The 25042-nt window shown below is 42.5% G+C and overlaps 1 protein-coding gene across 2 annotated transcripts in view; it reads left to right on the forward strand.

Annotated features, from left to right (window-relative positions):
• Positions 1 to 25042, forward strand: part of TLR5 (toll like receptor 5) — a 98378-nt gene that overhangs the window by 52596 nt on the left and 20740 nt on the right. Inside the window, exons 1-2 of one of the 2 annotated variants that reach the window (XM_081300532.1) lie at positions 16642 to 16770; positions 24391 to 24499. The gene's annotated coding sequence lies outside the window, so the exon portion shown is untranslated. Of the gene's footprint in view, positions 1 to 16641; positions 16771 to 24390; positions 24500 to 25042 lie in introns of those variants that run through there. The other variant, XM_081300531.1, reaches the window with a different exon arrangement.

Raw genomic sequence — 25042 nt, forward strand, 5'->3', positions numbered from 1 at the left:
GTGAGAGCTGGGAGAACAGGAAGACACATCAGGAAGGACTCTGGTACTGGTGAACTCTAGATTCTGTATTTGGGAATATCAGACAATCAGGCCGAGGGACTGCAGAAGAGATCCTTTCAGACCAAGGGATGGAGGAGAGTGCCACTGCTAGACGTGGGGACTGGGCCAGGGACTCTGCTCCCTGACTTGGTGTCCAAAGATGGATCTGGAAAGGCAATTTGGCAAGTAAAGGAACACACAGTGAATGACACACCCATCTGTAGACATGCACCAGATGTGGGAGAATCCCTGGGGCTCTGAGGAGTACACCCAAACTCAAGGCAGGCCCAGGGAAAGCATGCTGTCATGCAAGGAGACATCATGCGGAAGACTTAGACTTCAGATCTCTGGAAGTGATTTTCTACCAAAACCAAAGGGAAAATTGAGATCAGGACTTGGCATTCTCTCAAGGAGGCAAAAAGAGAGGGCCTGCATAATGCAGAGCAAAAGGGGAAATGATCTGTGATGAAAAGACAGCAGATATTATTGCACATAAAGGAAGGTAAGAAAAAAAATAAGCATGCAGTAGCAGATTTAAAATTCACATTGGTAGCAAATATCTCCGCAAAGATCATCTGTTAATCTCAAGGGGGAAAATAGAGCTTTTACAATAAAAGGCCCAACGGTTACTACCTTCACCAGGTGATCAAACTTAATATCACTGATATTGGAATGGGGGGGCAGTACAAAGAATATAGCATCACTATGAAGTATTGCAACAGTTTGGATATCAGTTGTACTCCAAAAGCTCATGTGTGAGACAATGCAAGAATGTTCACAAGTGAAGTGATTAGACTATGAGACTGTAACCTAATCAGTGAGTTAAGCCACCAAATGGATTAACTTGGTGCGAACTGTAGGCAGGTAGGATGTGGCTGGGAGAAGTAGGTCACTGGGGTCATGCCTTTGGGGTTTATATTGTGTACCCAGCACCTTAACCAACCAGTCCCCCCAACCTCTCTCTTTCTCCTCTCTCTCTATCTCCCTCCCGCCCCCACTTCCTGGCTGCCATGAACTGAGCAGCTTCCCTCCTCCAGGCCCTTCCACCATACTACTCTGTCTCAGTCATCTGGGGCCCAGAACTATGGAGTCAGCCTACCATGGACTGAACCTCTAAGACTATGAGCCAAAATAAACTTTCCTCCTCTAAGTTGTTCTTATCAGATCTTTTAGTCTTTTGGTCACAGTGACAATAAGCTGATTAACAAATATTCTTGCCAAAAATGTTTGCGCAGAATGTAACCACACCTTCAAACCTGCTTCTACTTTCTACTTTGTTTTTCTTTTTCTTAAAGATACATAATTGTCTTTATTTAAACAATAGTTCACCAAGTTTGCGGAATACAGAATATAAGGTAAATACACAAAAATCAATATTATTTCTGTATATTAGCAATGAACAACGGAAATTTTTTAAAAAATTAAACTACCATTTACAATAGTATCAAGAAAAGAAAGGAAGGGAGGGAGGGAGGAAGGATGAGAGAGCTGGGTGTGGTGGCACACACCTGTAATCCTAGCAACTCAGGAGGCTGAGGCAGGAGAATGGCAAGTTTGAGGCCAGCTTTGGCAAGTTAGTGAGACCCTGTCTCAAAATGAAATATAAAAAGGGCTGGAGATGTAGCTCAGTGGTAGAATATCTCTGGATTCTATCCTCAGAGGGGTAAAATATGTTTAAAAATATATCTAGCAACATATATGTAAAAAATACATACTGAAATTTTTATAGTATTGTGAAAGAATTTTTAAAGGACCTAAATAAATGAAGTTATATCGCACATTTATGAACTGTAAAATTCAATGTTATTAAGATGTCAACTTTTTTCTCAAGCTGATTTATAGATTCAATGCAATTTCAATCTAAATCCTAACAGTATATTTGGTAGATATTGACAAATTGATTCTAAAACATACATAGAAAGGTAAAGAAACAAAACAGCCAAACAATTTTGAAACACAATAGCAATGTTGGTGGACTAACACTACCTGATTCCAAGGCTTCCTTTAAAGCTGCAGTGATGGAGAAATATGTCATTTGTGAACAGGTACATAGATCAGTGGAACCGAGTTCCAAAATGGGGCCTTGAATACATGATTAATTAATTATCTTTTTCAAAGGTGTGAAGACAGAAAGCAAGATCTTTTCAACAAATTGTGTTGTAATGACTCTATGCAAACTTTGTCTATTCCTCATATCTTAGACCAATTTCACCTGAAAATGTAGGCATAAATGTAAAAGGTAAAACTATAAGAATTTTGGAGGAAAACATTAGAGAAAATCTTTGTGACCTTGTTAGGGCAAGAATGCTTAGCTACAACACAAAAAATAACAATCTGTGTTAGGGCAAGAGTGCTTGGATACGACACAATAACAATCTCTATAAGAAAAATATTTACAAAGTGGACTTCACTGTTATTAAACATTTTCACTGTGCAAATGATACTGTCAATAATAAATTGAAATCACAAGTCAAAGACTTGGAGAAAATATTTGAAATATCCTATCTGACAAAGACCTTTGATCCACAATATATAAGTAACTCTCAAAATTCAAAAATAAGAAAAAAAATATAATTAAAAACCAGGAAAAATATTTGAACAGTTTATTAAAGAAAATACTCAGATAGCAAATAAGCATATGAAAATATGTTCAGTATCACTGATCTAATTAAGAATAGGCCAATTAAAACTGCCATGTGTTGGGACTGGGTTGTAGCTCAGTGGTAGAGTGCTCACCTCGAATGTGGAAGGCACTGAATTCAATCCTCAGCACCATACAAAAATAAATAAAATGAAGGTATTGTATCCATCTACAACTAAAAAATATTTTTAAAAAAACAATGTGACTTTTAAAAAAAACTGCCATGTGGAAACACTTCTTATAGATTAGAGAGGCTAAATCAGACTGCCCAGTCCATGTACACAGGGAGATGTGGGACAATCAGAGCTCTTGGAGAGACTACTACCCAGTAAGTTTGGGAAAACAATTTAGTAATTACATATAGAGCTAAACATTCACTAAATTACAACCCAGCAGCCCACTTGTAGGCATTTATTAGCTAAGTGAAATAAAAACCTATGCTTCCAAAGAACCTGTAGGTGAATGTTTGAACAGCTTTATCCCTTACCACCAACAACCACAAATAATCCAAATGTCCCTCAGCTGGAGAATGACTAAACAAACAGTGGTGCATCCACCCACTGGAATATGATTCATCTATTAAAATTATGAACTACTGATCCATGCAGTAACATGAATTAAACTCATTATGGGGCTTCCACTTTGTAGAAAATGCAGGGATGAAGGAACAAGGTAAGTGCACCAAGAGGAAATGATCAGACTAATTCAGAAAGTGGGACAGTCTAGAATTAATAACATAGTTGGGGTGTAGTGGTGGCAGGGGCAGGTACTCTATATGAAGAGAGTGGAGGCAAAACAACCAAAGGTCACTGGGATACTTCATTGTATACTGGCTTGGAATGGGGAAAAGGAATTTTGGCAGCCATTAAGGAAGTCTGAATGTGGACTGAATTCAGATATTAAGGAATTATTAAATTTCTTTGATGTAATCATGATATTGATGTTATAAAGAAGAGCATCTGTACTTTAAAGAGGCTTTTTTGTTTGTTTGGTACTAGGGGTTGAACCCAGGGGCACTTAAACACTAAGCCACATCCCTAGCCCTTTTAATTTTGTTTTGTTTTGAAACAGGGACTTGATAAGCTGCTTAGAACCTTGCTAAGTTGCTGAGGTTGGCTTTGAACTAGCAACAGTCCTGCCTCAGCCTCCTGAGTCACTGGTATTATAGGTGTGCACCACCATGCCAGCATATGTATTATTCTTTCACATGTTTTACTTAATAATGTTTTGTAGTGATAGGTTGGGACTGTACAAAGCAGAATTAACCATGCTCTATAAACCATTATGCAGGGGACAAATTCAAAACACACTCTAGAAAGTAAAGGAAAAGAACAAATACATGGAAACTATGAGAAAGACAATAGCAGGTGTGCAGGCAGATGTCAAGAGAGCTAGAGACCTTGTGAGTGAGAAAGCATGACAACATGGAATTTTGTTTCCCAAGCAGCAGAGATGAAAGAGAATGGTACGACATTCCCATGTGATCCAACATAGGAATTATCAGTGTTCCTAAAGAAGGCCTTACAACAAATAGAAGAAATAATCAAAGATGTAATTAAAGAACATATTATATAACTGATAATAAACCTGAGTAAGAAGAATAAAGGCATGGTCTGAATTTCAGGAAAAGAAATCAATGAGTTAATTCATTTCTAGAAACCCTTTTTAAAATTATTTTTAATTATAAAGAACTGCAAGAAAGTCCCAGGAGCATCTACATAAAGAAAATTTTATTTTCATTATAAACGAAGGAACAGATTTTATGTTGTCTACTTCTCAGTGATGCTAGATATTGAGGCAGGGAGAGGGTCCTATCAAGACAGTATTGAGTGAAGAAAGTAAAGGTTCAATAATTTGATTCCCAGACAAATTGTGATATGTAGAGACAGCATTAAAATGTTCTTATAAGTGGGCATGGAAAAAAGTAACTTTTGTGGGGAAAAAATTACATGAACATATGTTCCATTCAACCAAGAGATAAATTTAAAACACAAGACTGGTGAAAGTACATCTAAAAGTATTTGCAGATCCTTTCTTGCTGGATTTACATCCCAATCTTAGTAATCCAATCTAATTATGTGTCTACCCGGAGCAAAGCTTGGCCATGCAGTCACCTCACTATGTTCACTTCTGCTAAAGCATCTTTCCCAGCACCAGGGGGTGTGGCTTTGAGCCAGATGCATCACTCCATAATTGCAGTGGTATCTCTTGCCATGCTTGACAGACAAGGAAAACAATAACTGCTGTAGTTCTGTTCCAGCAGTTACAAACAATAGCGCACAATCAACATGGTAGAAGGGAGAAGGCTATGCCAGGAGATTTACTAAACAATCCTTCTTTCCTGCTTTCCGTTTTTAAAAAGATGTTAAATACAGCCACATAATAATAATGATGAGCTTGAATCATGATTCTTCTACATCTTCAGCGGTATAAAATTTTTGGCTTTGAATTTTTCTTTTAAGTACTCAGGATTGAACCTAGACCCTTGTGTATGCTCTACCACTGAGTTACACCCCCTGCTCCCTTGTGGGTTTTTTTTAAGTAATAAAATACCATAAAGGAAATATGTTATCAAGCTCTATTCATATTATCACCAAGACAAGTGAATAGTCTTATGTTAACTATTCTTTAAAAGTAATATATGTAGTGTGATATTGACAGCAATACAAAGTGCATCTATGTCATATAAAGAGAACTTGAGAGAGTATGAGAAAGCAAGATAAAAATGAATCTTATTTTCCAAGTAACAGTATCTTCTGTTGTCATGAGGAAACATTTCTTTATAATAGACATTTACCTTGATAAGCCTTAGGTGCATGGTGACAATTCAATTGCTAATTTTTCCAACTGTCTGGCTTTAGTTTACTGAGTGGGGGATACAAAATGAGGTGGCATGGAAAGAAATAGAAGGGTAATAATAACTAACACTTTTGAAGTGATAGACACTGCAACATAAGGAGTGCTACAAACTCTGTGAGGTTAGTACTATTATTCCCACTTAAAAGATGAGGAAACTGAGGCCCAGAGAGGCTAAGTAACTCATCCAAAGTCCTACAGCTAGTAAGCAGCATAACTTGGCAATAACACCAAGGAATTCTGGCACCATAATCTGTTTTAAGAGCCAACATGGTACTGCCCGCTGTAGCCTGCTGTCCAGGAAGGACAGCTAGGGCAGAAAGAGTGAAATAAATTTGGGTACATTTCTGATGGATAGTACGCCAAGTATGGACTGTATCAGAACCTGTGTCAGAACAAAGAGAAAGCAAGAATGTAGAGTAATCTGGGTAAATTTTTTGCTTTACATTTTCATTTCCTATAATACTGTACAGTGGAATGTATGCTTTTATAATCAGAAAAGAATCATTTCTTAACAACATGATGATTGCATCTAAAATATTCATAGCAAGTAGCTTGGAAAGAATCTCAGAGAGAAGTTAGCAATGCTTATAACTAGATGGAATAACTGTGGGTGATTTCTTTCCCTTTCTTTCTTTACTGAATTTTGTAATCTCTCTACAGTAAACAGATGTCGACTTTGAAATGGAGAAACAAGTTATTTTAGATAAAATAAAAAAGAGAGTAATTTTAGATGCAATGGACAATGGGACATTATCCATGAGAAGTGACATGAAGACAGAAGGTTTTAAGAAAGTTTGAGGGGCTGGGGTTGTGGCTTAGTGGTAGAGTGCTTGCCTAGCATGTGTGAGACACTGGGTTTGATTCTCAGCAGCACATATAAATAAATAAAGGTTCACACATCAGGTGGAGCACTAAACTCTAGAGATTAAAGAACTCAAAAGGTTAAACACCAAAAAACAAATAACCCAATTAATAAATGGGCCAAAGACATAAACAGACACTCTCAGAAGAGGATATACAATCAATTAACAAATATATGAAAAAATGCTCATCATCTCTAGCAATTAGAGAAATGCAAATCAAAACCACTCTAAGATTTCATCTCACTCCAGTCAGAATGGCAGCTAATATGAAGACAAACAACAATAAGTGTTGGTGAGGAGCAGGGAAAAGGTACACTCATACACTGCTGGTAACTCTGCAAATTGGTGCAGCCAATATGGAAAGCAGTATGGCGATTCCTTGGAAAATTGGGATTGGAATCACCATTTGACCCAGTTATCCCTCTCCTCGGTCTATACTCAAAGGACTTAAAAACAGCATACTACAGGGACACAGCCACCATCAGTGTTTTATAGCAGCACAATTCACAATAGCTAAACTGTGGAACCAACCTAGATGCCCTTCAGTGATGAATGGATAAAAAAAATGTGGCTTACATATACAATGGAATATACTCAGCAATCAAAAGAGAATAAAATCATGGCATTTGAAGGTAAATGGATGAAGTTAGAGAAGATAATGTTAAGTTAGCCAGTCCCCAAAAACCACATGTCAAATGTTCTTTCTGATATAAGGAGGCTGATTCATAGTGCAGTAGGAAGAGGGAGCATGGGAGGATTAAACGAATTCTATGTAGTGCAGAGGGGTGGGAGGGTAAGGAAGGGGGCAGGAGGTTATAAATGATGGTGGAATGTGATGGACATTATTATCCAAAGTACATGTATGAAGACACAAACTGGTGTGAATATACTTTGTATACAACCAGAGATATGAAAAATTGTACTCTATATGTGTAATAAGAAATGTAATGCATTCAGCTGTCATATATAAATAAAAATAATTAATTATTAAAAAAAAGTTGCCAGGATCATGAAGCCTAAATTTAGGGGTATTTTTCTATGTGGATGGTTCACTAGATTATTAAGATATCTAAAATCCCCCAAAGAACTAATGCTTGCAAAAATAAAAATGCTAAGAACAATGGAAATAAATAAAGGTCCATCCACAACTAATAAAATATTTTAAAAGAAGAAAAGCAAGTTTGACTGACTGCTTCAGAGTTGGACTAGAGCCAAGTAAGAGGCCAATGATCCAGGTGTGAAAGGTCCCACTCATCCAACCTTGGTGAGTATTAATGTACTCAACAAATTATTATTGAACACCAACCATGGGCCAACTGTGAGCCAAACACAATGGACAAGGAGTTTAAAGACTGAGTGGGAAAAACCTGTGCCCAACAAGTAAACCCAGGAACACACAGTTAATTTCAGATAGTGATAAGGGGCAGGAAAGGGGAATAAATAAGATACTGATCAGAAAATAAGGCCAGAGGAGGAAAGCAAAGGACTGTGCTTTAGATAAGTGGGTAGGACAGGACTCCCTGAGGAGTTAGGGTTTGAGCTGGGGCCTGAGGATGAGAAGGAGCTGCCCTGGGGTGGGGGGTGGGGGGATCTGGACACAGGACCCTGCAGAGACAAAGGCTGGAACAGAGAGATCTCCAGTGTGGCTGGAGCCCAATGGGGGTGGGGAGAGGAGCAGGAGGTGAGCTTGGAGAAAGCAGGAACTATCTGCATAGGGCTCTGTGTGCTGTGCAAAGGAGTTTTTATTGTATCCCACAGTCTAGTTGAAGCCATTGAAAGGCTTTGAATAGAGGGATAACATGATCTGAATTATGCTTTAAAAGGTCACTCTGGCTGCTCATGGGAAAGGAGTTGAAGAGAAGCAGAGAGACACTGAAGAGACCAGTTAGAAGGTCAGCACCATCTCGGTGAGGGAAGATGGGGCTAGGAGATATATAGGCAGACCTCTGCTAGATGTTCTACATACCAAGATGGTTAATCTCAGGTGTCAATTTGACTGGATTAAGGGATACCCACATAACTGGCAAAGCATTTATTTCTAGGTATATCCATAAGGATATATATGGAAGAGAATGGCATTTAAATTAGTGGACTGAATAGGAAAATCCATCTTCACCTAATGTAGATGAGCACCATCCAATTGGCTAAAGATTCAAAACAAAAATTTTAAAAGAAAGGCAATTTCTCTTTCTCTTTCCCTCCCAACTTCCCCATCTCTCCTGCAGCTGGGACACACATATTCTCCTCTCCTTGGATATCAGAATTCCAGGGTTTTTGGCCCCTTGAACTCCAGTACTTACATCAGTTCTCAGGCCTTTGGACTTGGACAGGAAGTTAGACCATCTGCTCCATGGCTCCTAGGCATTTGACCTTGGGCTATGCCATACTACCGGTTTCCCTGGTTTTCTAGCCTGCATATGGTGCATTGTGGAATTTACCAGCATTAATTAGCCTATTTCCCTAATAAATCCCCATCTATCTATCTATCTATCTATCTATCTATCTATCTATCTATCTATCTATCTCTCCTTACTGTTTCTCTGGAGATCTCTGACTAATGCACATGTGTGGTATTAGTTTAATCCTAGTGATAGCCTGAGAAGGTAGACATTATTCATTCCATTTTATAGATCTAAAGCTAAGGTTTAGAGAGATTAAAAATATCACCCAAGGTCACAAGGTTCAGAAGTAAGAGAATCTGGGCTTGGGATGCAGATCTAATAGGGTCTCAAACTCACATTGCCATTGAGTGGGGATTCAAGCAACAGATGATAAATGGGTGAATGAAGAGAGGAGGACTTGGATCAGAGCAGCACTGATGAGACAAGAGATAAAGAAGTGGCATAAGAGAAACCTCAGAGGAAGTCCAGATCATCTTCTGTATCTGTTAACTGTAGGAGGTGAAGCATTCATTCCAGGTAGCGTCAACAAGGCCCATCTGCAAGACTTCAAGACAGGGACCACCTGGTCACAGAGGTGGGAGTGGAGCTTAAAAACTGGAGGGCCAACCACAGTGTCACACACCTAGAATCCCAGAGATTCAGGAGGCGGAGTCAGGAAGGTTGCAAGTTCAAGGCCAGCAACTCAGCAAGACCCTGTCTCAAAATAAAAAATAAAAAGGGCTGGTGGTGTAGTTCACTGAAAAAGCACTCTGGGTTCAATTCCCAAACGAGAGAGAGAGAGAGAGAGAGAGAGAGAGAGAGAGAGAGAGAGAGATCTGAAGAGAGAGAGAATAAGATTTCTGGGACTGGGGATATAGCTCAGTTGATAGAGTGCTTGCCTTACATGCACAAGGCCATGAGTTCAATCCCCAGCAGCACTAAAAAACAGAAAAGGTTTCTGAGTCTCATGAGGAGCTGTAATGAAAAGGTCAGAAGTAACCATTGTGTCACAAAAAAACCAAGAGAGGAGACAGCTTGGTAGAAGTGGCCAAGTGGCCAGCAATGGAGTTAGACTGTTTCTAGGCCAAATATCTAAAACAACAACAACAAAAACAATTCCCACAGTGTGTTTTTTGAGGAACCCAAATTGCAATAACACCTAAGTTTATTTTGCAATTTGATTATTGAGAAGAGAGTCAAGTGTGAGTGAAGTGAGGGTCATCAAGTCTGTTTCCATCCCCTTCTCCCACCATGTCCCCATCAGCCACAGTAAATGAGAGGGTGCACAGCCAGGGGGTCTCTGGTCATGGTGGGCAGATTATCCCCACCACAAGGCTTCTGAGTCTGATCTAAGGGGGAGGCTCCTTTCAACACCCTGCCAGGGCCCACCTGCACTCCAATTATGTTTTCCAGACTCTGCCTTTGCCTGTAGGGAGACATGTTTTCATCTTATTACTGCTCCTTGACGGGAACATGAGGGTTGGAGGTGTGTGTTTCAGGGGTCTCACTAGGCCTCCCTCAGTATTTTCAGAGACATGTCCAACACAAATGAAGAGCAAGTATACCAAAGGTCAAGATAAAGAAAAGAGTAATTCATGTTCCTGACATGAATAGGAGAGGAAGTAAAAGGAGAACACTTCTGTTTCTTATTATTGGAGTTACCAGAAGCACAATTAAACCTTGCTAGAAGAAAAGTGCCTGCACTCCCTGCCAACACACGCCTCCCTCTGGCTCACAACCCTGGATGCCTGGAAAGTCTTTAATGCACAACCTTACAATGCCATCTTAGCAATCCTGCAGCTGTGCCCAAAACTGATAGGGGAGCCCTGCAGCTGAACTTCCATTATTGCAACTGCTGGGCATTCATTGACAAGGTAAAAGGTGGTCCACCTTGACTACATCTTTGGAGGTGGTGGGGTAAGGAGAATGGAAACATAAATGTCCAGGAAGAAAGAGCCAGAGTGTACCTAGAATCAAAGGGGAGGAGGCAGACCAAAGAATGCCTCTGGTCACGCAGGTGTGCCTGCATCAAACTCCCGGAAATGAAAGACTTTGTTTTGACAGAGAGAGACAGGAGGTGGAGGGAAGGAAAAAGAAAAGGAGAAGAAGGAGGAGGAGGAGTGGAGGAAGAGGAGGAGGAGAGAAGCAGAAGAAAAAGACAATTACGATTCAAAGATCCAAAAGGACAGAAGTCTGAAATCTAGCACTGAACGAATGGATAAATTTGATTCACCTTAGCAGAAGGTAAGCAATTGTCCTTCCTAACCTAAAGTGTTGGGCAAAGGTGAACTTCCTTGGCAGTTTAGTAATAAAACTCGAATTACACAGGTTTTATCATATCTCTGAGTCCTCCGACTGTTTCATGCCCTCAAATAATTGACATCCTGAAGAGCTATAAAATACCAGACCAAGAGGCTACGGGAAACACTTCACTCCTGGGATCTCCAAGACTGTCCCTAGATGGGCCATCTCAGGTGCCCTCTCCTTGGGCTCCTTTTCAATGGTATGTAGCCACCTGGCCCTGGAGAACGGACAATGACAGTCACTCATGGGGCTTTCTAGGGTTTTCTAATTACCTAAAAGGATAGTGGCACCACAGAACTCCATAAGCCCAAAGATGCCACAGAGGAAGTCCACTCCCTATATCCCCAGAGCTTGGTTGTAGTGGGCATAAAGAAGTGACAGGAGGTTCACTCTTTCAGCCAGCATGATTGAGAATTTGACAAGTGTCATAACCAGAGTCAAGGGCTGAGAACATAAAGGTGGAGGAGATAAGGAAACTGTGGTAAGAGTCCTGCCTCCTCAGCCCCCAAGGCCTGGCTGGGGCAATGCACAAGATCAAATTGGACACCAGGTGGAAAGTACAGCCAGTGGCGGAAATAACATGCTATGGGCAGCCTAGGGTGATTGAGTTGACCAAATCTGTCAGGCAGTAACATGAGGGAGGGAGTCAGTCCAGGAAGAGGGACCGCAGGGTCCCAGAAAGCTTCTCTCAATAACCAGCCCTCTCAACCCTTAGGTCATTGGCCACCTGCTGCATTTGTTTTATACTGTTGGATAGTGAATACCAGAGATTTAGTGGCTCAAAACAAAAAGCATTTGTTATCTCACACATTTGTTATCTCACACTTTCTGTGGGTCAGGAATTCAGGCATTGGGTATCTGGGTTCTCCTCTCAAGGTTGACATAAGGCAGAAATCAGGTACCCGCCGGGCTGCATTCTTTTCAGAGTCTGTAGGTGAAATAATCCAGTTCCTTGTTAATTGTACAACTGATGTCCCTGTTTTCTTGCTGACTGGTGACCAGTGCCTGCTCTCAGCTACCCACATGCCCCGCCTCTGTGTGCCATACATAGCAAGGCTGTCTGCTTCTGTAAAATCTGCAGGTGAATTTCTAGACAGTCTGCTCAGCTGGGGTCTTATAAAACATCGCCTAACAGAGGGAGTAACTAGTCCATGGTAGTTGAGGGAAGGGTATGGTACAGGGTGAGAGTACCAGAACATAGGAATCGTGGGGACCACCTCAAAATTCTGACCACACACCTGCAATTTATCATATCTAATGAGAAAATGTCACTTCTTTTGATACTTGACTTCTGGAACCATTGACACTGATTCTCACTACTACCTTGAAATTCATACAGTGATCTTTTCTTGTCTCTCCAAACAGAACTCATCCATCCAAGTCCACTCCAACCCTGTAATTCCTAACACCATGACTGACACAACCATCCCCCAATCACGAAGCCAGGATCTTGTGAAATCATCCTGCCATCTCTTGCTCTGCAGGGATTGAGTTCTTCTGATTGTACAACCGAAATCTGTCTTCACTTCTACATCTCCAGTGCCAAAATGCAAGTTCCATGAGGACAGGGACTTTGTCCAGCTTGTTCTTTACCACAGTATCAATATAAAGATAGTGGTTGAGATCATGGATTCTTGAGTCTAAGTACCTGAGTTCAAATCCTGGCCTTGTCATTTACTAGCTACATAAGTCTATGCCAGTTATATAACCTCTTCTCCTTTAGTTTCCCCATTTGTAAAACAAGAGTGATAATAGTACTGATTCATAAGATTGTGCTGAGGATTAAAACAGTTAAAGTGTGTATAGTGCTTAGAAAACAAGAGGGACTGTGGTAAGCACTTGATAGATGTTAGTGGTTAATAGTCTATCCTACTACCTAGCATAGTAAAAGCATCAAGAAATATATACTGACAAAAATAATGAATGCCTCTATTTTAGCTTAGACTCATTGCCTTTGCTTGACTTTTGCAGTAGCCTCCTCATTGGGTTTATGTTAACCACCCATCCCCTACTCCATTCATTCTGCTCACCACACTTAGGGCCACACTTCTAATATTCATATATGAAGCTATGTTGTCCCCCTGCATTGCTTTGCACAATCCAATGACTCTCCAACCCCCACATGGAGCCAGAGCAAACTCCTCATCTCAGCACATGTACAACCTGTGATCCCCTCTGTCTACCTACCTCTTGATCCATTCCAGTCCTTTATACAACCTACATGCATTTTCCAAACCACTAGCAGTTCCCAGAACAAGCCACATTTCTTTATTCTTTCCCTGCCCAGATTTCCAATTTCCTCTGCCCTGCCCAGCTGAGGAAATTATCATCTTTTTTTTCTGATGCTAGAGATTAAACCCAGGGGCACTTTACCACTGAGCTACATCCCCAGGCCTTGTTATTTTTTATTTTGCCTTGTTATTTTTATTTCCCTAAGCAGCTGAGGGCCTGATTTAGTTGCTGAGGCTGATTTTGAACTTGTAATCTTCCTGCTTCAGCCTCCTGAGTCGTATTACCAAATTTTGCCTATAGCATCTGCAGTATCTGGTCCCAGACATGAGGGTTTCCAGGCAGAGTTAGATCTCTATGTCATTGTAGCATTTATCAGATAACCATTTGTTTATATGTCAACTCCCCCAGTGGGCTAAAGGCTCCTTGATAGAGAAAGTTAGATCTTATTCAGATTAGTATTCCTGGCAAGAAGCACAAGATATATAGTGGAAGATTAATATATGATTATTGAATGAATGCTTTGCTTTGGGAAGTACCTAATAAACCTTGGTACTTGTATTTTCCCGAATCTTGTTTTGCTTGTCACTTTTGAATAGAAATAGTTACTGATGCTTATGTCACAAACTCATTGAGTTTTATTTGTATCCTTTAAAATGAAGATTGCTAGTATCATTCATTCCCTAACAAATATGTATTGGGAAACACTTATCAGATACTAGAATTGAGGTGAGCAAATCAAATTTGGCTCCTCCCTTACAGTCTATTAAATCTATAACTTTAAAGAAGAGACTGACCTTGAGCCATAAATGCATCAATACAAAGTTATAAATCTAAGTGAGAGTTGTAAAGAGAACAGGTTACAAGGAGAGATCTAATTTATACATAAATGCTCCCTGACTTATAATGGTGATATGTTCCAAAAACCGATCACACATTGAAATATCATAAATGGGAAATGCATTTAATACATCCAACGTACTGAACATCAGAGCTTAGGAACACCATAGGTTATTGGTTGTCTGCCCTTGCGATCACATGGCTGACTGGGAGCTGTGGTTTGCTGCCATATCCCAGCACTGTGAAAGAACATTGTACCATATATGGATAATCCAGGAAAACATACAAATTCAATTCTCAAAGTATGGCTTTTACTGAATGCAAATCATCTGTGGACCATTCTGAACTCAAAAAAGAAAAAAAATCACAAAAAGATCTACCATAAATCAGGGACCATCTGTAGAAAGTTTAGGGAACTTCTCTTTGAAACCTTGACACTAGAGGGGATGTGAAAGGCTGGATAGGCGTGAGCCAGAAAAAATCATGGGGAAAGAGCATTCCAGCCCATGGAAACCACATGTGCAAAGATCCTAAGCAAGCAAAAGACAGCTGGTGAGGCGGGGGCTGGGAGTCGGAGTTGAGGGGAAAAAACGTTGAGAAACTGTCAGGGGCCAGATCTTAAGGCTTTGATCTGAAATCTGGATTTTATCCGTGCATAAGGATAGTGACATGAACGCCTGGGTGGGATCTTCCCATGAGCACCATGTTGTGCTCTGCTGATGTGAGAACAACTCTGGATTTTAGTGGTGAAAACACCAAGAACCCTTATTGTCCCTGATAAGCAAAGCTGTGGTCACCAGCGCCCTCCCCTGAACCCACAGAAGAAAGATAACAGAAGCTCACTTCCAGGGTCACACAGGAGAAGACCTTAAGCTGTCCTGGCTATTCAGATGGAAGTTGTCATCTCCCCCAGAGACCTTATGAGATGAGACATGCCAGGTAGATAGGATCCTTCCAATTCTGACATGAGTCTCTGGAGCCCAGTAACTGGAATCAGTATCCAAAGCCAGCTGCCACACTTGCCAAGGGCTTTGGGTGACCCTGGGAGGCCATAGCACTTCCTAGAATGCTCCTCCCTCTCCCACATAGTCACAGCACTCCTATGATAAGCCTGGCCATGCTGATCTATGAAGCAGGTAAATGGTGGCCTGTATCAAACTCTCCCCCATCTTGCCCTTGGTTCCAAAGACAAAAACAGGAACACTCGACTGGCCCAGCAAGGTGTCATTTAGGTCAGGTTCTGGCAGCTGTGGCTCCCAGCTCTCACTATTCTCTGGGTGCCCTTACAGACCTGGCTCCTCTACCCTGCGTATCACCAGAATGTAAGCACCCTCTTCATCTCACAGCTCCTCATACGAGGTTGGGGGAGGAAGGAGGTAGTTTCATCCTCTCTGCATGCAACCCTCTGAGAGCTACTTGAGGCAATTTGTCACTCAGTTTCAAGCTGCCAGCCAAGGAGGGGAGCTGAGAAGACTCTGTAATGAGATCCTTACTCTGTAATTAAGTGCCAGGCTTTGTTTTACACCTGTCTTTCCCATGGAGCTGATCACATCACCAGGATCCCCCAGGCAGTGAATGGGGAATGGGATTCATTCTGTGACACCCCAGCTCCCAAAGGCAGGTTAGAGGGGAGGGTCCTGTCTGCCCCACTGGTTCCCCATTTCCCCAGTCTTACTCAAGACAGTGCCATTTCTGTCCTTGAACTGGATTTCACCCCCCCCCCCAAAGCCATTCCACCGCTTTCTGATTCAACTTCTCTTTCTAACCTTTGGGTTGCGACAGCCTCCAGGGAGTCGTTTCTTTCCTTTGACAAGCCCTTTTTCCTGAAAGTGCAACAAATCCCAGCAGCAGAGGAAGGGCAGGAAAAGGAAAGAGAAGTTAGGACAGAGGAACACCAGGCTCATAGGACACAAATGGTCTCTCCTCTGTTGCATTCTCCAAAATGAGAACTTCCTTCCTCAAATCACCCCAGCTCACAAACACAGTAGCATGGGCTGACCAGAACCTGTCATGAAGATCATCAGAATTTGCCCTGAAGTTGTGCAGCGGAAAGAGCAAGGCACTGGGACTCTGGACACTTCAGGTCTTTGGACAACACTTCAGGGGTTTGCTGAAGTGTTGGGTTTTGCTTCTCTATACTACGGAAAGAAAAGGGGCAGTGCTGACCTGGATGATATCCTCGGACAGACATACTTGGGATCTACGAGGGCCCCCGCAGGACCTCTGCCTCCTCTCTGGCGGCCCTTCCCCTGGATGCAGGGCACCCACAGCGGCCAGTTCCCTACGCCACAAACTTTGGAGCTTTTTGTGTTTTCCTCGACACGTGGACACCTTGCCCAATCCCCCACAGGGTCACTGCCACGGAAGCCCGAGGTCTCCTACTTAACCAGAGGGGACGGGGCAGAGGGGACGATGGCAGGCCAAAGGGCGTGTTGCGGTCGGTGGGCGTGGCTTGGTGGTGGGCGGGGCCTCCCGGGATCTTCGGGGCCTTCCCAAGCCCGGTGCGTTGCTGCTGGGAGGAGCGAGCTGAGGCTGGAGGAGGGAACCGAGGCTGGAGGAGCCAACGGAGGCTGGAGGAGCGAGCCGAGGCTAGACTGTCCTGTCACCCCGGGAGGTGAGAGCGTCCGCAGCTGCAGGAGACCAAAGTGGGGCCCCAGTCCCGCGCGCAGGGTGGGAAAGCCGACGCCTTTGGCTGTCGTGGGGGCCTCTGCCCCTCCTCCGGCCTCCCCCAGGAGCTGGCCAGGGTAGTTTCCAACTCGTTTCCCTCTGCGATCATCCCATACCTGCATGGCACTCTCAGTATGGCGGTGCTGAGGAAGGTGGGGGTCCCTTGACCCAAGGTGGGGAGGGGAGAGGGACACGTGGATCCCTGTGCCCAACAGGCAGGACAGGAAGAAACCTTGGCAGTATAACTAAGGCATTCTCATACTTGCCTTGGAACAGAGCCATTCTTTCTTGGCAGGCTTTTACATTTTTTTAAATATTTATTTATTTATTTTAGTTATGGGCGGACACAACATCTTTGTTGGTATGTGGTGCTGAGGATTGAACCCGGGCCGCACGCATGCCAGGCGAGCGCGCTACCGCTTGAGCCACATCCCCAGCCCCAGGCTTTTACATTTTTATCCTAGTCCCCACCCTGTGGAAGGGGCAGGTGGCTTTTCCTGAGTTAGCTTTCTCCTTGCCCTCTTGGAAAAGAAAGACACCTAGCCACTGCTAGTAGGGCCATGGAGATCCCAGAAAGTCACTGCGATGCTCCACAAAAGGCTTTAAACACCTTGCCCCACCCATAGTGCTAGGTGGAGCAGCCTGGCAAACACTCCACAGTAAAAATTGTTGACCTTTTTTATGTTGGAGAAAAGAAAAAGAAAAATGTCAGCCTGTGATGATAATGGCCCAGTGGCTCTGCGTCTGTAAAACCACAATTGAAAAGACATTTTATGGGGTGGGTTTGGAACCACATTGTGGTTTGGTTGATTGACTGTCCTGTGGGTGAGATGCTTCCAAGAATACTACTTGAGGCCTCATTCAGTGGAAATCTATAATGGTGGCTTTCTCCCAGGTGTGGGTTAGCTATATGGATACCTAGTATTTGGGACACATCCGTCTAATATAGTCAACTCTGAACAGCTTGACCCTACTGACCTTCAGATACTGTTGCTGAGCAATAACCCAATCAATGCAATGCCTTGTTTGGACATCAAGTGTGTTTGTAATGCTGTCCTGCTGCTCAGTGCCTGGAAGAGGGGGTTGGTTACCTGATGATGCTAGCTGCCAAGCAGGCGTAATCAGACTCTTGCCAGATGAGTTTAGTTTGATCACTTTTCTCTGCATTTACTCAGGATCTGGACAGTCCATCCAAGATCTCCTGGACACTTTAACTCATTTCACCTTTTTCTCTGGGAAAGAAAACTATGGCCAGGAACTTCCCAGAGTGCCATGCATAGCCAGTCAGAAGGAAAGCCCTGGAGCAGAGCCCTGGAAAAAGTTCTGTGGGGCTAGATGCTAATCCTTCCGTTATCACATTGTGGAGAAGTTCCAGAGGTGTCCCAGAGGAAGGGCCCAGGCCAAAGCTAATTACCAAGCAGTAAAAAAACCAGTCTATATTTTAACAAAACTGTGATGGTACCCACAGGTTTAATTATCCTAACAGGCACTTATTTCCATCCTAAACAGTGGCACAGGATCATGCTTTGGACATTTATTCTTTGAGCAGAGCAGGAAGCTTTCTGAATCCATTGTCAGAATGCAAAGCCAATCCTGTCGGGTTTTCAGTTTGGTTTAAGGAGGGAAGACACCTCCTGGGGAAAGCATGTGCATCACAGAGACTTCTTTGTTGATTTCCACACATCTGGAAGTGTGACTGCCCAGTGATGAAATCAGAATTGTTCTATTTGTTCACAGACTTGGATAGCAAGGAAACCCTGGAATGTCCAGTTACTGATTCCAGATGTGTTTGTTTCATTCTTTTTTAAAATTAATTAATTTATTTGTTCTAATTTGTTATACATGACAGCAGAATGCATTTCAATTCGTAGTACACACATGGAGTACAATTTTTTTTTTCCTCTGGTTGTACACAAAGAAAGAATCACACCATTCGTTGTCTTCTTACATGTACCTAGGGTAATTATGTCCATCTCATTCCATCATTTTTCCTATCCCCTTGCCCTCTCCCTACCCCTCCCTTCCCTTTGCCCTATCCAAATTTCCTCCATTCCTCCCATGCTCCCCCTACCACACCCATTATGAATCAGTATCCACTTATCAGAGAGAACATTCGGCCCTTGGTTTTTTGGGATTGGCTTACTTCCCTTAGCATGATATTCTCCAACTCCATCCATTTATCTGCAAATGTCATAACTTTATTCTCTTTTAATGCTGAGTAATATTCCATTGTGTATATATACCACAGTTTCTTTATCCATTCGTCTATTGAAGGATTGGTTCTGTTATGGGGAGATGCCTCAGAAAGCACTCTAAGTCCGAATTTCAAATCAAAAGAGAGCTTTATTTACCTGGCCAGGGACTGTCACTCACCACAGAGACTGAAGCTCTGTGGGTGGACAGCATCTTCCTGGTCCATCCAAAGAGAATAGAAGTACAAAAACCACAACTCAGTGACTTGCTTATCGTCATGTAAGCTAGCCAGTCATAGAAATTAAAACATTAATAAGTGGGACCTGTGAGCTCTAGGCAGGACTGGAATTTTCCAGTCAGCAAGCAAGCGATAAACAGAAGCAAAAAAAAAAGCATTAGCTTTGCAGTTCAGTTGACCACAGTCCTGGGTTCAAGCAGGTGCTGGACAGTGGACAGTCGCATCCTGAATTTGGGCAGGGGTCGGTGGGCAGAGAATCTACTTCAAAGTCACGTAGACCCACAAGGTCATTCAAACCCAGGATATAGCTCACCATGACCACCGCTACATCCTGAGTAGGTTACAATTTGTGGGGTACAAAGTGAAGAAAAGCAATTTTTATAAGAAAACAAACAGCTTTCATTTCAGTTTCTCAGAAACAGCTCTTGTAACAGTGTTTGATAGAAGGAAGCAAAATGGAGTCTTAGGCCTGCCTATGACAGTTCTTGCTTTAAAATTGTCTTATCTCACTTATCAAAATCTTATGTCTATAGTCTATATTTTTTACTAATCTAGAATATATAATTTACACTCTTATTGATTGTATTTATTAGTTCATATCACAACCGTTCCACAATTTAGCTATTGTGAACTGTGCTGGTATAAACATTGATGTGGCTCCCTCAACTGTGGAAAAGAATGCAGAAAGCAGATCTCTGAATCTGCCTGAATCTCTGAATCTTCAGTCAGTTCTCCAAATCTTTGGGTGGTTTGAAGTTCTGGCTTCATAGTTCCCTAATTTGTGAACCGCGACCTATGACGTACTCAGCTCTGTGGGGCAAACACAAGTTTGGAGTATGGTTTCTATTATTCTGAAGCCTCCAGGTGTAGATGGGAAGATAAAACCAGCACCTGTGAGATAATTAGAGAGCAATTAAGTACAAAATTATGTGGTATCATCCTCTAGTTCAAAGATAAAGCCCGTGTATGCTTAGAAAAGGCAGAGAAGACTTTCAGGAACTATTTGGTCTTGAGCTCAGTTTAGAAACCACAAAGACTAGACAGAGTAATAAGAAACTCAGGACAAGCAAAGGCACTTGCTGTCCACAAGCGGCACTCTGAACTCCAGCTCTGGTCACTCTTTTCAGGCACACAACCTACTGACCTTCCTGTAGGATTCTGACCACACCATTTTTTCCTGCCTTTTTTTCCCCCTTTTTTTGCTGGCTCTCCTATGTGCAGGATGCTCTGCTAGGGGCTCCTCTAGATTTTTAAAGCATGCCAATGCTACCTTCTGCAGTGAAGGCTTCCCGGCTGGCCCCGACTCCATATTTCTCCCAGAGCTGGAGAGCATCTCCCTTGTCCTCCCATTGCTCCTTGCATAGATAGACTCCTGTTGAATCTCTTACCATCCTGGAGTTGAGGGGTCTTTGCCCCACTCACTGAGGCTTTTAGGGAGTCCAAGGCTAGACATCTGATTTTGAAGGTCCCAACAAACAAACTCTGAGGTTCAGCCACTTGCCCCAGAAACCAGACAGAAAAGATAATAATGAAAAACGGGAGGAGATCTTTAATCAATATGGCCATATTGGAACGGCAAAGCAAGATCCAGCATCTCAGCCCTGTCTTTGGTTGTTGACAGGAGCTTTAAGTTTAAATAGATGAAGAACCGGGGGAATGTGTGAAGGGTATGCAGAAATAAGCAGTCTTGGTCAAACTGTGGTCTGGTTGATTTGTTCTGTCAATTCTTACTCTGTGAAGTAGCTCCAGGGAAGTTTTGATCATGTGACAATTGCCACTTGCCACTCAGGATGTATTAGTCCTGTGATCTTGGAAGGAAGAATTATTTTCCATGAGATGATTGCCTATGCTTGCCTCTCATTCTGGGGTGATCTGGAAGACGTAGGGCAACTGCTAAAGACTTGTGAGCACTACTCCAGGGTTCTGAAATAGATGCTGCAAATCTTGCCCCAGTCTTGAAGGAGGATGAGGTAAGTTAGGTAAATTTAGGGCTAATAAACCTATGTTATTGTTTTTTTTTTCTTTAGATGAACATCCTTAAATGATTATCATGCCAATGTGCAGAGCTGAGCAGATCACAAAATTGAAGGTAATAAAGGAGACGGATACATAGTCAGGCAGGGATGCCAAGCTTTATCCTGTTTGTCATTACCTATAGGACATCCGAAGGAAATAAAGAACCACGACTTTTAGCCAAATCAGCCTCTCTAAGTCCCTGTTATAAGACAGAGCTGTGTCACATCTGGGGATCCTCTGAGCCAAAGGTAGTATCTGGCACACAGGAGGCATTTGGTAACCTTGATTGAACACCAACCACATAGAGGGAAGATTAAAGCTCCCACTTACTTGGAGCAGAGGTTGTGAGACGAGTTATTGAAGATCTAGGATTGGATCAATTAGGTGGAGCCCATTCCCAGAGCTCTTAAGGATTGTGAGTTTAATGCAGTGGTAGTTCTCAAAACCCTCTACCGCCCTCAGAATGGAATTCTAGATTCTTTTTGATCTGGCCTCAACATATCCTGTGCAGGCTCAACTCGCACCTTGAACAAACAGTTGGTCTTCTGAGGCACTCCAGCTCCAAGCAACACCCCAGCCTGGATTCTGTCTTTCCCTTTGACTGTGCTACTTAGAAGCCTCTGCCAGGACTGTGCACTGCTATTCCTACCTAACACTGGATCCTTGTGTATAGCCCCTGTGTGTACAGGTCCCCTGGGGCAGGGCTGTGAGTCCTCAGTGGCCCAGAACATCCCAGGCACATCCTCCAACAGCAATTAACACACCCTCCTGTAGCTGCAGTGACATGGCTGTCTTCCTGATGGTGACTGTGAACTCCTTGATGGCAGCCAAGGGTTTATCCTGGGTATCATACCATCAGCTAGCTTTGTTCCCAGGAGATGATTTTCCAATAAACATGAATGAAATGGAAGACTAAAAACAATACTGGGGTGATGAAAATACCAAAGTAAGGAAAAATCTACAGACATTTGAAAGGGGTGGGGGAGTAGGATTTGGTGATTAATTAATTCTATAAAAAGAGTAAAGGACACTGCAGGTAGGAGCAGTATCCCACAGGGATCAGATCCCTGGCCTAGGAGAAGTTCACTTATCTGTCTCTGAGTTCCATGCAAAAAAAAACCAAAACATGTTTTTATCTCTTGTAGGATTTTCAAAATGCAAAATGTTTTATCATTTGGGGGCCTAGTTGAGTCTGGTATAAGAGGACATCCAGATGGATGTCCTTTGAAACCAGGAGAGGTCAAGGCTAGAGAGAGATCTTGGGGAAGGAGTGGGCATGGTCCAACTTGTGAGAGCAAAATGTGGTCACTGAGGGAAGGCGCCTACAGCTGAGAAACCCCTGGAGGGGAAAATGTCCAAGCTAAAGGGAGTAGGAGATGGGAAAAGAACTGGTGAGAAATAGAATGGTGGAAAGATAGAAGGGAAATCATGGAAGCCAAGAGAAGATAGCCTAAGAAGAAATAGTGGGCCAGAGCTGTCTGATGCTAACAAACAAACAACAAACCAACCAACCAAGGAGGTTCAGAAAAGAAAGGAAGAAAGCAAGCTTCAAGAAGGCACCCTTGTAGAAAAGCCAGAGTTCAGGGGTTAAAAAGAGGCTAGTTAGTAGGAAATGGAAACACTGGGGAGAGACTTGGGCTTCATGTCTGAGGAACCTGGCCATGAAATAAAGAAGAGATTATTTTGCATAAAAAAGGGGAAGTAGTTGGGTCCAGAAATGAATTTCTGACTGTTTTGTAAGAGACTGATGTCTAGCTTGCGTGCAGTACGAAAGGAACCTGTTTATGCTGAAGGAGTGTGGGTAAATTCTCCTGTTCGTATTGATTATATTTTATTTAATGTTTGTTTCCCTTGCAAGTATCTCATAGAACTTTCTGGTGAATTTCCAAAGTCATGGAATCGATCACTAAATCTAAACCACTGGATGTTGCAATGCCAAAATGAAAATATCACTACTCCATTATAAACTTCTCTCAGAGGTCCCCACGCTTGACTTTCTCTCATAATGGTGGTGAGCATTCTATCCTTTACACAGATTAATAACACTAGCCATAGCAGCAAACACACACATAGCATTTACTCGGAGCCAGACACTGTCCCAAGTACCTGGGGAAGGTAAATGGCGAACCAAGGTTCAGACTCAACATGTCTGTCTTCAGGTCCATGCACTTAAACCACCATGCTAAACTCAAAATTAGTAAATTGGTATTTTATTTTCAATTAATGTTAATGTTCCTGATACTTCTACAAGATTCATAGACAACTCTGACAACGTGGCTTGTCCAGAGTTGCCAAGCCACTAATTCTCCAGACCCAGTTTTGTTGTGTGTCAGACCAGCTTTAGTAGTCAATAAATAATTTAATAGCTATCAAATAATCTACCATGTGCAAAGTATTGCAAGAACCCTGGAAATCTGAGCTGTGTATTCCATCTCATTTGCTCTTCCTAATCACTCCAATTTGGAGACAGGGGAAACGCTGCCAAGATTTGAACTCAAACAACCACAATAAAGGCAAAATCTAATGCCGTTTTCATCTGTGAGTGTTTTGTGATCTGAGATTCCCTCTCATCTTGCTCAAAGGTGTAACTGAGTCCCTGTGATTTTCAAGGCTATCTTTTATTTTCTTTGTCAACATGTTAAACAAATCGATGGTATTCATCTCTAATATGAACATGCTCAGATGTGCAAAAAAAAAAAAAAAAACACAACTTTTTCTTTATTTCCTAGATACTGACTTAATATTTTTTTTGGAGTCTTCATCTCACTGGGCTGGGAGCCATAGAAACTGCCTCAGTTTGTATCACAATTGCCAGATTTCACTCATTGCCAAGACATCAGGGGCAGAGCTGGGAGGCGTTTACTGCCCAGTTCTCTGATCCACACAAGGGGGCTCTTGTCCCTGTCTACTCAGGGACCCCTTCGGTTCCAGTTGGTCTCTACTGCTTCAAGAACACGAGGCTAACTTTTTGGGGTCAAGTCACAGTGCTGTCCTCCTGGGGACCTGCAGACCTCCTTTGCTATCCGGTTTCTCCCTTGCCTCTCTGCTTCTACCTAGCAACCCCACACCCCCATTTCTTACTGTACCTCCTAGCAATGACTCTATGTCCTCTCCCTACAGATTTATTTAGGAAATCAAAGCCAGAAGAACCTGCATGGTACTTCTGAGTACAGTCCTGCTACTTGCCTGCCCAAGAGCAATGACCAGGGGATCTTCTAGAGAGGTGCAGGTGAGCATCGGAAGGTGGAAATACAAGAAGGGGGAAAACAAGTTTTCTAACCTCAGAATATTATCTAGCCACAGATGTAGTCCCCTTTAAGAGTACATTTTTAAGGAAGGAAGAACTTGCCATTGAAGGCCAGGATATATGTTATAGGTACCTTGATAATGTTATTTTCCACTATTTTTTTTTTCAAGATCCTTGGTAACAGGCTTGCAAATTTGCCAACACGGAGATGAATGTTCTGCTCCGGGGAGGATTGGCTGTGGTCTGTGATTTCTGTCATGATACTCAGCAAGTTTCCTTAGGCAATTTTAGAGTTCACAAGGATGTGAAAACACTACCAGTTCAGATTTGCTACTATACATCCATATGGAGAAACTGAGGACACAAAAGTTAAACTTGTCTGGGATGCCCCAGTGGTACCCAAAGGAGGACCCAGATTAACTATTACCCAGCCCAGTGCTTCTGCCATGATTGCATGTACCCTGGGAGTAAACACCACTAGCAAGTTGGAGCCCTGAGTCAGTGTGGAGCACAGCCACCATAGGC

Source organism: Spermophilus citellus (genome assembly GCF_964194105.1).
Source record: "Spermophilus citellus genome assembly, chromosome: 6".
NCBI lineage: Eukaryota > Metazoa > Chordata > Mammalia > Rodentia > Sciuridae > Spermophilus > Spermophilus citellus.